The sequence below is a fragment of the Xyrauchen texanus genome, chromosome 21 (assembly GCF_025860055.1).
Source record: "Xyrauchen texanus isolate HMW12.3.18 chromosome 21, RBS_HiC_50CHRs, whole genome shotgun sequence".
NCBI lineage: Eukaryota > Metazoa > Chordata > Actinopteri > Cypriniformes > Catostomidae > Xyrauchen > Xyrauchen texanus.
This window is the reverse complement of record NC_068296.1, coordinates 30,428,353-30,438,540: the sequence shown is the minus strand read 5'-3', so window position 1 is coordinate 30,438,540 and position 10,188 is coordinate 30,428,353. Positions and strand designations below refer to the sequence as shown.

General features: G+C 39.5%; 1 protein-coding gene across 1 annotated transcript in view; it reads left to right on the top strand.

Moving 5' to 3' along the window:
- Nucleotides 1-4,010: 4,010 nt before the first annotated feature.
- Nucleotides 4,011-10,188, top strand: part of LOC127661651 (tyrosine-protein kinase CSK) — a 45,117-nt gene continuing 38,939 nt past the window's right edge. The window contains exon 1 of the mRNA XM_052152464.1: nt 4,011-4,175. The gene's annotated coding sequence lies outside the window, so the exon portion shown is untranslated. The remainder of the gene's footprint in view (nt 4,176-10,188) is intronic.

Sequence of the window (10,188 nt, the reverse complement as noted above, 5' to 3'; positions counted from 1 at the left end):
ACAGTGCCTCTATGCAGCATCTCTGCACATAATGTTGTGGAGGCACTCTTCAAAATAATCTCCCGTTACGGGTTGAACCGAGTTACGGTTCAACTGGTTTTAATGTAAACTGGAGACCTTCTTAATTGCTTAGGATACAGGAGTCAGTTCTTAATTCAATGCTTCCTTGCATTGCTTGAATTGTGCATGTACCTCGTAGCAGCTGCTCAATGCTGAATGCTGAAAAAGCTCTTTCTTCCTCTCCAACCAAACAAAAAAAAAAAAGATTTTTATTTCATTAACCATTTTGAATATACTTGGCTACAACGGATGATAGGGTGAATTTACCTTTCTGTGGGGTTCACAGAAAGGCTATTCCATATTGTAGAGCACATCTAAACACGTTCCGCAGGAGATGCAGATATAAACAGGAATTCCTAATCGCCTTGGTCTGTGGTGCCCTTTTTACGCCATACGTAGTGCTGCGTTTTCTTCTCAAACAATTCAACATTAGTTTCATCAGTCCACAAAACTTATTCCCAGTAGCGTTGTGGAGTGTCAAAATGTTTTTTTTGGAATGCAGTGGCTTCCTTTGTCATGTCCTGCCATATACACCATGCCTGTTTAATGTTTTCCATACAGTAGCCTCATGTAAAGAAATGTTAACCAGTTCCAATGATTCCTCATGTCTTGAGCATGTATTTTTTTTTACCTCACTGAGCAATCTGTGGTGTGCCCTTTGAGTAATCTTAACTGGATGGCCACTTCTAGGGAAGAGTAGCAACAGTACTAAATCATCTCCATTAATAGCCAATTTGTCTAACTGTGGACAGATGAATATCGAAGCTCTTCGAGATGGATTTGTAACCCTCTCCAGCTTTATGCAAAGCTCTCTTTTTTGCAAGTCATAGTCCACATCAGCAGATGCTTTTTGTGAATAGCAAACTCAAACTATTTGAGTGCTTTTTATAAGTCAAAGTTGCTGTTTCATTAATTGGATGCTAGGTTTGCTAACTCCTGACTCTAATTAGCTTTCCCCTTCTGTCACTCACTCAATGTTGTGTTGATTGTAGTGACACAAGGGGCTTCTTTCGGGAGCCTCGGATACCTCTGAATATTAAAAAGGCCAATGCCAAATTGGCGAACAGAATTTGCATGTCCCGCCCTGGACATACGGGTATAAAAGTTGTGCCTCTGTTCAGGGATGTGCCTCTGTTCATTCAATTCTTTCTTCGGAGAACAGCGGTCGTGTGATCAGCGAGCTGAGACACTCACTACTATTCCACTCACCTCTAAGAGCATTGCTGTTGGATCCCTTACGTCATTGTACCCAAAAAAGGAGGTGGGTTGAGGCCAATCTTGGACCTGCGAGTTCTCTGCACAAACTCCCATTCAAGATGCTCACGCAAAAACACATTCTAACTTGCATTCAGCATCAAGATTGGTTCGCAGCGGTAGACCTGAAGGACACATACTTCCACGTCTCGATTCTGCCCCAACACCGACCCTTTCTTTCTACGGTTCTACCAGTACAAGTTCCTCCCCTTTGGCCTGTCCCTGTCCCATCGCGTCTTTATGAAGGACGCAGAGGCTGCTCTTGCCCCACTAAGGGAAGTAGGCATCTGCATTCTCAACTACCTCGATGACTGGCTGATCTTAGCTCACTCTCGAGAGGCACTATTCTTCCACAGGGACCAGGTGCTCAGGCACCTCAGCCATCTAGGGCTTCAGGTCAACTGGGAAAAGAGCAAGCTCACCCTGGTTCAGAGCATCTCTTTTCCATCTTTAGTTGGATGCCGGGAAACTAATAAAAACAATATGAAGTCTTAGTGGGGCGTTGGGGAGGATTACATGCATTCTGATTCTCATGCGCCTTTGGCACACTATAGCCTGCTGCACCAGCATCAGCAGATCACGTAACACGGACAGTGTAGTTGCGCTATTGAACAGGGACGCCTTGTGTCACTACAATCGACACAACGTTGAGTGAGTGACAGAAGGGGAACATCTAGTTTACTAGTGTAACTAGTGTACTAGACGTTGAGTCCCACCTTGCCTCAACACTTACCAAGCAGCTGTAATGGCTGAACCTTGTTCTCAGCTCCTCAGTGCAGAACCCGCCTTTTATACCCGTATGTCCGGGGGTGGACAGATTGTGTTTGTTCATTATTGTTACTTAGATGAAGATCAAACCAGATTTTAAGACAAATTTATACATAAATGCAGGTAATTCCAAAGGGTTCACATTAAGGGTGCATAAGGAAAATCTAAATATCATCATGCCGATAATGGAATTACCGCCAATATTTTTGTAGATAATTTGTTATGGTTTTTGCTTGTGGCTGAGAATCTCTGACTGACTTCGGCTTCTTTCCTTCAGGCAGGGACTTGGGCAGCCTCAAATACAGTGTCACAAGTGTCTGTGTGAGTGAGAGCCAAGCTCATGTCGCTCTGTGTGGATTATTTCAACATCTCTGCACCTTGTTACGTTGTTTTGGGTCTGGAAATTGCACATCGTTACTTGCAGGATGGCATTGCGATTAAAATTAGCCCCAAAACAACCTAATACAGTTCATAGGTCTCGAAAAACGTTTCACAGAGTGCCTTGAGTTGGCTAAAAACACAATTTGTTTTATAGAATACTGAGAATAAAGACATCTTCCTGTGAAAGTTGTGATAGTTTTGTACTAAAGTTCATCTGAACGCTGCAGCACAGAAGTTCACTCATCAGGGGAGAATCATTTTGAGTTGATTATTTTTGAAGTAATTTGAAATAACATGTTTCTTGTTTGAAGAAATGTTGCTGTTGTCCTTGTCAATAAATCCTGTTTTATGTTCAATAGTAATTTTCAGACTCTTATTTTCACTAAGGTTTCACTGGAGCAAATTACTGAGTAATTGCACATAAATTAAATGTAATTAGAGATTAAATATCCAAGACTTTTTTTTTTTTTTTTGCCAGAGCAACAACTTTCAAGACCACATAAGCATTTTGTCCCAGACTTTGGTTTGGGTTTCAGAACTTTAAGTCCTTTTTCTTGATTTTAGCTTATCACAGACAAGGCTATAGTTTCTTTTTGTGGCCACTCAAATGATAAAGCTCTCCACAGCTCCACATTTCAGCAATAACACAATTCTGTTTTCTGGAGGAATATAAAAACAAGATGAGGACTTCACTTGATTACTGAAAGTTTGAAATTAATAGTAATACATTTAGCATCTCAATTAATTACATTCAAATGGACATTCAGGTGGACAGCCTGGTTCTTCAACTGACCTATAGAGTGCAAAATGTCATTTCAAATTCATCTATTTATCTTATTTGGGTTTGTCAGATTAGCGCTTTGTGTCATCCACACGGGTGCGCTCGTCGCTTAACTTTAGTTGCTGTTACTTTCTGCGGCCAACAGATCCGTGACCAAACTTTGCGAGATTAAGCGGCCGCCGTCGCACGATACATTTCTGAACTCAATCACGGGCTCAAAGCTATTGATTTCTATTGATTTCTGAGGCGCGTTGATTTCTGTGGCGTGGAGCTGTCGCGCACGCGCACAGGCAGCGCTGGAGTTAAAGAGCTTTTCAGCAGCAGAGCAATGCCACTCTCTACTTCCGCGTTTGGCTCTTAGTCTAAATGATAATTCTCCTATTTTAACTCTTCCTTGTGAAATTTGTTTGTGACATTATTAAGGTGTGATTCAATTTCTAGACCGCTACTAAAGCAACACGAAGATGGCACTGTCTTTCTGTTACGTTTTTCAGAGCTTTTGAGGATGAACTAATCGCCGTCGTTTGTGATTACTTGAAAATTATATTTAATTAATTATTTTGTATAAATTAATGCGGCGGATGTCTATTTGTATGTCAAGTAGCAATTCTAGCGCAGTAATACATGTAAATTATTACCATTTGAACGTACAAAAAAACAATGACATTTGAATGATTCTCCAAGCGCCCCCTGGAGTAATATTTGTGAAGGTGCTCTTCAGTGAATCAGAGTGGCAGCGCTGGATTCTCAAACACCGTGTTGAAGCGCAGCGACATTTTTATCTCAGTTCATTTCCTTTTCTACAAAAGGCCCGATTCGGATGGTCTGATCTCAGAAACCGAACAACTGGATGCTCGGAACAAATCAGACCCAAAACAAACATAAGAAAATTAAAATCTTCTGTGTTATATTTGCGAACACAAACCGCTGGGTGAGTTCATGTGTATGTGTTGAATCTCCAGCAGTAATCGAAACCGTTTCATGTATAATCAGATTTCTGCTTCATTAAGCAGACTAATTTGACTTCTCTTACAGCATATGTATGCCATCTTATGAATTGTATTGTTTGTGCAGGACATCTGGACCTTGTAATGTAATGTATATGCGTGCATAAATTATTTAACATATTAAGACACATACATTTCTGTTGATTGCATTTATCTTAAATTAAAATACAGATGCAAGCCTGCATTACCCTGCGCTTGTGTTTTGATGACTGCAGTGCATTAGATATAAAGGAACTGATGTGTGCATGTGGAGAGTTGCTGTAAATACAGGCGTGGTTCTCTGATATCTGAGATTTCAAGTACCGATGCACATAATTCAACTTTATTCAACAAACTGATGATGCAGGATTGATTTGCCTCTAATAAGGAGATTCATATTTTTGCTCTAGCGTTATTTTACTCCAACATCTCAGTGAATTTGTGAACGTGATTCTGGCTGAATATTATCGGCATAAAACATGGTTGTGTTGTGATGGATTTCAGATTTAAACTCATTTTAGTTTACCTTATACTGTGTACTGTGGTTGTACCCTGTTACTGCGATGGTGTCATTATTTGACTTATACCATGGTAGCTACTGAATGCTTACCATATTCCTTAACAGTGGTATTTGTATGGTACTCCAAGGTACATCAACAAGTACCCTTTTCATGAAACATGGTACAACCATGGAACATGTCCAAAGAATGTAACATTTCCATGATAACTTGACCAAAAAACACCATAAAGTATTACCATGTCCTAAAAACCATGATGTTGCCATATCACCCATCCAAAAATGTGTATTATCGTGGTTCTTGGATATATACCATGTTACTACTGAATAATTAACATATTAATTTACCATTGGGCTTAACTGGAACTTAAAGGTACCTACAAAACTACAATGGTATTACCACTGAACACATACCCAAAAAACAAAACATGGCATAACAATGGTACCATTATTAAAAAAAACAAGGTTACTACCACAATATAGTCTAGTCATGTTTTTGGTTTGTTTTCATTTTTATAAGCAGCATCCAATAATGTACTGTCAGTATAAAGTGTTGTTAATCAGTCAGATTGCCTTTGGCCATCAATGATATTTAGTGTGTTGATGATGTCAGATAGTTTAATGAGGGTGCTGTGAAAATATACAAGTCGCTGTCTGTCTGATAAAGGTGAGGAGATCGGGGCCTGACTCTTCATCCCCTCATGAATTTAAAGAGCCAGACTGGAGCATGCGTGGACACCGTCTGTCATGTCTGCAGGCGGGATGCTCAAGTGCCAAGATATCTGACCTGCGACATGCATGCGATGCCAGGATTTACAGAGAGAAAGAGGGGTATTGTGAAAAGCACATGTCAGATTTTTTTATTTTTACTTTTATCTCTTTTTCTCCCAGTTTGGAATGACCAATTCCAACTACCTTAGTAGGTCCTCGTGGTGGCGTGGTTACTCACCTCAATCCAGGTGGCAGAGGACATGTCCCAGTTGCCTCCACTTCTGAGACAATCCATGCATCTTATCATGTGGCTCGCTGTGCATGACACAGCGAGACTCAGCACGGGAGGCTCACGCTATTCTCCGCTATCCACGAACAACTTACCATGTGCCCCACTAAGAGCGAGAACCCCTAATTGCAACCACGAGGAGGTTACCCAATGTGACTCTACCCTCCCTAGCAACTGGGCCAATTTGGTTGCTTAGGAGACCTGGCTGGAGTCAACACGTCTGATTTTTAAGAAACTTCCTCTGAAATTTCTGTAGGGTTCCCACAGATGTGAAGGGGGAAAATACCTTGGAAATATCAGGGAAATTAAACTAATTTGATTTCCAGGGCTAGAAAAATCATGAAAATTTATATAATCAAAAGTTAAGGAGTTCTATAGATAATGTAAAAGTATATATTATAGTAAAAGTATACATGCAAAATTATATGCATAGCTAGAATTTACTTTTTGTTTGTGCAGTTTTTAAAAATGCCTATATCAAAATAGAAATCAAACTGGACCAAATGTGTGGAAAGTCTAGAAACCCTGTTTTAGGTCTTGGCTGGTCTGCTGTTCTGAATCAACTTTAGCATGCATTGATCTTTAGTAACATTCTCATTTAAGGAACATCTGAGCTGCTTTTGAGTAGAAAAGAAGTTTGAAAGCATTTGAAAGGAAGATTGTGTAAATAGCAAACATGGGATCCGAGGGAACATGGGAACAGTGTTGCTTCTCTTTATTTCCAGAGTTGTTGCTGTGTTTGTTTCCTTAAATTTCTATCGCGACCTACATGTAATTGCGCTGAAATAGTGGGGTTTCCCTCTTATGTCAAACACTGGGATTCCCTCAATGTACTTGAGTGCATATTAGCGGATGTAATGATAGAAGTCAATATCTTAAATTGGTGTGTTAAATTGGTGTATTTATAATGTATGTGCTTTTCCCTTTTTCCACAGAACTCATAGAAATGTTTAATTCTCTCCACTTTGTTGACTTGTTGTTGGGTTCATCCTATGACGTTAGGTGTCCATCTATTTCGGGCACATGTGCACTCTTCAAAAACCAGTAAGAACTCTGCTAATGCATTTACACGGCCACAAAAGTCGTATTATCTGGGAGTAACCTCTGTGTGTTAGAGCACTCTTTCTGAATATCTTAAACGTCATAAGAAAAACATTGTTCTCCTTTACAAGATGTTTCATAATGCCACTTTGTGCAAAAACCCTGAAATAAGTCCATGTAAACATGGTCATTGCTGTTGTCTAGTACATTGATCTCCATTAGCAGTTTACAGTGACATTTTCATCATTCAGGTGTGTGTGTGTGTGTGTGTGTGTTTGAACCCCTCTGGCCTGCAGCGCTTCATCATTATTGACTCTCGTTTCTGCACGTGATTGACCAGTGGCTCAGACGAAGGCGATTCACTCAGATCTGTTCGTTTCAGTTCATTGATGTGCAGTCAGAGTCTGTCTCTGGATTTGCTTGTGTTTTTTCAAAGAGAGTGAACGTTACAAATTACAAAAAGTTGTTGGATCCTTTGTATGTCACCCCAAAGAGTATTTGGACACTTTGAAATGGTGAAACAATAGATTTAGTGTTTACAATTAAGATAAAGTAATTTTTTTGACATTTTGTAGTTGTCAAACATCAGTGGAACATGTCCATAGTTACAGTTGAAGTCAGAAGTTTACATACACTTTAGCCATATATATTTAAACCCCGTTTTTCACAAGTCCTGACATTTAATTGTAGAAAATATTGCCTGTCTTAGGTCAGTTAGGATCACTACTTTATTTTAAGAATGTGAAATGTCAGGATAATAGTAGAATTATTTATTTCAGCTTTTATTTATTTTATCACATTCCCAGTGGGTCAGAAGTTTACATCCACTTTGTTAGTATTTGGTAGCATTGCCTTTAAATTGTTTAACTTGAGTCAAACGTTTTGGGTAGCCTTCCACAAGCTTCTCACGAGAAGTTGCTGGAATTTTGGCCCATTCCTCCAGACAGAACTGGTGTAACTGAGTCAGGTTTGTAGGCCTCCTTGCTCACATGTGCATAGGATTGAGGTCAAGGCTTTGTGATGGCCACTCCAATACCTTGACTTTGTTGTCCTTAAGCCATTTTTCCACAACTTTGGAGGTATTCTTGGGGTCATTGTCCCTTTGGAAGACCCATTTGTGACCGAGATTTAACTTCCTGGCTGTTGTCTTGAGATGTTGCTTCAATATATCCACATAAACGTCCTCATGATGCCATCTATTTTGTGAAGTGCACCTGTCCCTCCTGCAGCAAGCACCACCACAACATGATGGTGCCACCCCCATGCTTCACGGTTGGGATGGTGTTCTTCTGCTTGCAAGCCTCACCCTTTTTCCGCCAAACATAATGATGGTCATTATGGCCAAACAGGTTAATTTTTGTTTCAGCAGACCAGAGAACATTTATCTAAAAAGTAAAATCTTTGTCCCCATGTGCACTTGCACACTATAGTCTGGCTTTTTATGCCGGTTTTGAAGCAGTGGCTTCTTCCTTGTTGATCAGCCTTTCATGTTATGTCGATATAGGACTTTTTTTTACTGTGGATATAGATACTTGTCTACCTGTTTCCTCCAGCATCTTCACAAGGTCCTTTGCTGTTGGTCAGGGATTGATTTGCACTTTTCGCACCAAACTACGTTCATCTCTAGGAGACAGAATGTGTTTCCTACCTGAGCGGTATGATGGCTGCATGGTCAAATGGTGTTTATACTTGTGTAATATTGTTTGAACAAATGAACGTGGTACCTTCAGGCATTTAGAAATGCCCCCAAGGATGAACCAAACTTGTGGCGGTCAACAAATTGTTTCTGATATCTTTGCTGATTACTTTTAATTTCCCCATGATTTCAAGCAAAGACACACTGAGTTGGTAGGCCTTAAAATTCATCCTCACACCTCCAATTGACTCATATCAAAAGCTAATTGCCTAAAGGATTGACATAATTTTGTGGAATTTTCCAAGCTGCTTAAAGGCACAGTTATCTTAGTGTTTGTAAACGTTTGACCCACTAGAATTGTGAAATAGTCAAAAAATCTGTCTGTAAACAATTGTTGGAAAAATTACTTGTGTCATGCACAAAGTAGATATTCCAAACGACTTGCCAAAACTATAGTTTTCTAATATAAAATCTGTGGATTAGTTAAAAAATTAATTTGAATGGCTTCAACCTAAGTGTGTGTAAACTTCTGACTTCAACTGTAATGTGTTGAATGACACCGGTTCTTACTCCGGCTGGACACCTGTGTGAACTTGAGGGGAACTGACTTCAGACATCCACTAAAATGACATTGACACCAGGCTATGAGTGAATTTAGATCTGAGAAAAGCCCTAGCAGCATTTGTTTGCAGATGCCACTTGCTTTGATCTTTCCTATGTGTAATGACATTTTTGTTGTGTGACTTAAGTTAACAAATGGGTTTGTCACTGACATTTCTGGATGTATTTAATTTTATTCAGCCTTGAAAGAGACATTGGAGAGACATTTTAGGGTAGTTTCAATATCGTATTGTGGACTGTATTGCTGATGATTCATTTGCTGATGTTGAGAAGAATCTCAAACCGAATTTACTTTTAAAATGTATTCACAGGAACACATTGATTACCTAAATTTGACTTGACTTTAGCAAATAGACAACTATCAAACTAACTTGCCAGATTCCCTTCAAACTGTAGCTCCACTACAGTAGTTGACCTGAAAGAGAAAACTGACCAAAAAAGAAGCAGACCATTTAGTACCATGCCATTACCATCTAATACCACTACTGTACCATGGTACCACCACAGTACATATTTGTGAGGCTGTACCACTGCAGTCATGCTGGTGTTGTTTTATTTGTCAGTGATAATCAGAGTGTTTTGAGGATGGTCGGTTTTCTCATGGGCAAGTCTGATGTTTTTTGGTCACTTGCCTACTTGGGACGGAACCTGCGTTTTTTGTGCTGGTGGCCCAGATCTTCAAATGCTGTGTCAATGGGCCGGTTGCTTAAACATAGCCATGAACTTAAGACTTCATCTAACAATTAGTCTGACAAGCTAAAGACACCATAGAAAGCCTGTTGCATAAAACAAGCTCACAGTTGTCTTTAGTTAGACAGTTAATTAGGTTCGTATTGTGGGAAAAGTAAGACACTGAACAGCTTAAATAAAATAGCTGACTGTGGATGTACAGTTTACATTCGCTGAAAATGTTTGCTTATTAGATGTATACAATGCTTCAAAATTGATTCTAATGAACAAATTTAGTGATTTTAACTAAAATAAAATAAAAATACATTTCCATCCTAGAAGTCAAAGTCTTCTTCAAAGTCTCAATTCAAGCCCATATTAGCCCTCAAATGAAGACCCCACTGGCTCAGCTGACAGTTATTTTCCATGGCAACATATAATGTAAACAAAAGTTTCCTAGGGTTGTGCTGTTTT